Raw genomic sequence first — 3,907 nt, forward strand, 5'->3', positions numbered from 1 at the left:
ACTCCGGAATCTGGAGATCACGGTTCGATCCCCGGCGCCGGCGGCAGAAAAGCCCAGCACCATTTCACTCTGGGAAATAGCTGACGCCGCGGCTGGGGCGGCTGACTCCGGAATCTGGAGATCACGGTTCGATCCCCGGCGCCGGCGGCAGAAAAGCCCAGCACCATGTGACTCTGGGCAATAGCTTGCTTAATCTTCCCGACGGCCCCTAGCGACCCTTACGGGTGACTGTGCGCTTTACAAATGTGGATTATTATTATTTGGGCCGATTCCGATCCGGTTCGTAAAAGCACATCCGCCCGAATCTGTCGGACAACCACGTACGCCCGGGGGGGGGGAGGACTGCCCGGGACCCGTGGAGCCCTTCCCGGGTAATTTGCCGTGCCGCTGGCCTCCTGGAGATGGGTACCCCGGACGCGTCTGGGGGAGGTCTGCCCGGTGGGTGCCCCGGACGCCCGGGGGAGGTCTGCCCGGGACCCGAGGAGCCCTTCCCGGGTACTTTGCCATGCCGTTGGCCTCCTGGAGATGGGTGCCCCGGACGCCTGGGGGAGGTCTGCCCGGGACCCGTGGAGCCCTTCCCGGGTACTGTGCCATGCCGTTGGCCCCCTGGAGATGGGTGCCCCGGGGGAGGTCTGCCCGGTGGGTGCCCCGGACGCCCGGGAGAGGTCTGCCCGGGACCCGTTGAGCCCTTCCCGGGTACTTTGCCATGCCGTTGGCCTCCTGGAGAAGGGAGGTTTTTTCCCAGGCACATCTCATCTGGTCCCCCCTGGGCAGAGAACTGCAAGAAGTGTCTGGGCATACCTTGTCCCTAGTAATCCGGAGGAAGGCTACCCCTCTTTCTTCGAATCCGTGCGCACCGAGTGACAGAGGAGACCCAAGGCGCGAAGGTACCCGACCTCCTGGAGCCCTCGCTGGGATCTGGGAGGCAAATGGCACCTCATCGGGACTTCCAGGGAAGTTCGGCCATCTGGTCGCTTCCATAGGAAAGCATTGCAGGAGACCAGATGACCGAGGCGATCCTGGAGACCAGATGGCCGAGGGGATCCGGGAGACCAGATGCCCGAGGGGATCCCGGAGACCAGATGGCCGAGGGGATCCCAGAGAACTGATGGCCGGGCACGAGAGTCAAGCCAGCCGGTGCCACTCTGTGCCCCGACGAAAAAGGGAACTGGCGCCAGGGAACGGCAAGGTGGGGACCGGAGGCCCAGGGCCGTGGCACCCGACAAGGGGCCCGGACGGGCACCTGGACCCAGCCTAGGCTCCGATGCACGGAGACGCAGGGGACGCCTTCCCGGGCCCTCCGGACCCCGTCCCAGGCACCCTGCCACGCAGCAGGACCAAGGACAGAGCCCGGGATGGGGAGGCCGCCCTCCCCGGGCCCTCAGGGGCCCCGGCCGAAGCTCCTGAACTCAGCCCAGCAAGGGGAGGCTCCCCGGGCTCGAAGGAAACCCCGTTCTGGTCCTTTGGCAGTGCGGCAGGCCGGGGGACCGGGCCCAGGGCCATGGCACCCGACCCGGGGCCCGCCCGGGCCCCCCTGACCCCATCCAGGGCTGCCTGCCACGCGGCAGGCCCAGGGACGGATCCGGGGCTGGGGCGGCATCCTGGCATGTCCAGCTGCCGGCTGAGGAACCCTGGGCCGAGGGGGGTCCCAGAATACCTTGTCCCTACCAATCCGGAGGAAAATTACCCCCATTTCTTGTAATCTGAGCACACAAGGTGACAGAGGGGACCCAGGGCGCAAACGTGCCCGACCTCCTGGAGCCCTTGCTGGGGTCCGGGAGGCGAATGGCACCCCATCGGGACTTCCAGGGAAGTCCGGCCATCTAGTCGCCCCCCATAGGAAAGCATTGCAGGCGACCAGATAGCCGAGGCGAAAGGGGCGACCAGATGGCCGGGACCGAAATGACGCCCAATCTGCCTGCCCCGGGCCTGTAGGACTCGGGGACTGCAGGGCTCGACGGCTGCAGGGCTCCGGGGCTCCGGGGCTCCGGGCTCCAGGGCTCCAGGGCTCCAGGGCTCCAGGGCAGCAGGGCTCCGGGGCTGCTGGGCTCCAGGGCTCGGGGGCTGCAGGGCTCCGGGGCAGCAGGGTTCCGGGGTTGCAGGGCCCGGGACCCATGGAGCCCGTCCCGGGCTCTTGCCCACGCCGCGGGTCGGAGGAGGGAGCCCCGGACACCTGGGAGGTGTTGCCCGGGGCACATCCCATCTGGTCCCCGGCAGGGAACCACCAGCCCCGGGAGGGTGCCTGGGCATACCCTTGCACCTACTAATCCGGAGGAAAATTACCCCCCTTTCTTGTAATCCGTGCACTCGAGGTGACGGAGGGGACCCAGGGCGCAAACGTGCCCGACCTCCTGGAGCCCTGGCTGGGATCCGGGAGGCAAATGGCACCCCATCGGGACTTCCAGGGAAGTCCGGCCATCTAGTCGCCTCCATAGGAAAGCATTGCGGGCGACCAGATGGCCGAGGCGATCCTGGAGACCAGATGGCCGGGACCGAAATGACGCCCAATCTGCCTGCCCCGGGCCTGTAGGGCTCGACGGCTGCAGGGCTCCGGGGCTCCGGGGCTCCGGGGCTCCGGGGCTCCGGGGCTCCGGGGCTCCAGGGCTCGGGGGGCTGCAGGGCTCCAGGGCAGCAGGGCTCCGGGGCTCCGGGGCTGCTGGGCTGCTGGGCTCCAGGGCTCAGGGGCTGCAGGGCTCCAGGGCAGCAGGGCTCTGGGACTCCGGGGTTGCAGGGCCCGGGACCCATGGAGCCCGTCCCGGGCTCTTGCCCACGCCGCGGGTCGGAGGAGGGAGCCCCGGACACCTGGGAGGTGTTGCCCGGGGCACATCCCATCTGGTCCCCGGCAGGGAACCACCAGCCCCGGGAGGGTGTTTGGGCATACCCTTGCACCTACTAATCCGGAGGAAAATTACCCCCCTTTCTTGTAATCCGTGCACTCGAGGTGACAGAGGGGACCCAGGGCGCAAACGTGCCCGACCTCCTGGAGCCCTGGCTGGGATCCGGGAGGCAAATGGCACCCCATCGGGACTTCCAGGGAAGCCCGGCCATCTAGTCGCCCTTATAGGAAAGCATTGCGGGCGACCAGATGGCTGAGGGGAGTGGGCCGACCAGATGACGGGGACCGAAAGGACGCTAATCTGCCTGCCCCGAGAGCCTCCCTGGGCCCTGGTGGACCCTCCGTCCCCGGCGCCCGGACCGGCTTGCAGGACGGAGTGGTTCCCGCACCCCAGGGCCTGCCGGAGGGGAACCCGAGCCCCGGGCCCGGTCCCAGGCCCGGCTCCCGAACCCTAGGCCAGGCCCGGGAGAGCCTCCCCTGGGCTGCAGGGCTACAGGGCTCGCGGGGGCTGCAGGGCTCCGTGGGCTGCAGGGCTTCGGGGCTGCCGGGCTCGGGGGCTCCAGGGCTGCCGGGCGCGGGGGCTCCAGGGCTACGGGGCTGCAGGGCTCCTCGGCGGGCTCCAGGGCTCACGGGCTCCAGAGCTGCAGGGCAGCAGGGCTGCAGGGCTCCGGGGGGGGGCTCCAGGGCTGCAGGACGGAGGGTTATTCCCGCACCACCGGGCCCTGCCGGACGGGGCCCAAGCCCCGGGCCCGCTCCCGGTCCCTGCTTCTGAAACCCTAGCCAGGCCGGGGAGAGCCTCCCTTGGCTCGGATGAACGCCTGGAACCCCGGCTTGCAGGACGGGGAAGCTCCAGCAAGCCCATGGCCGGCCGGACGGAGCTCAGGCCCCGGGCCCGGTCCCTGATTCCGAAACCCTAGCCAGCCTCCCTTGGCCCCGATGAACGCCCGGAACCTCGGCCGGCTTGCAGGACAGAGCTCAGGCCCCAGGCCCCAGGCCCCAGGCCCCAGGCCCCAGGCCCCAAGCCCCAGGCCCCAGGCCCCAAGCCCCAGCCACCAGGCCCCAGGCCCCAGG

This window comes from Lissotriton vulgaris, unplaced genomic scaffold, assembly GCF_964263255.1.
Source record: "Lissotriton vulgaris unplaced genomic scaffold, aLisVul1.2 SCAFFOLD_1197, whole genome shotgun sequence".
Taxonomy (NCBI): Eukaryota; Metazoa; Chordata; class Amphibia; order Caudata; family Salamandridae; genus Lissotriton; species Lissotriton vulgaris.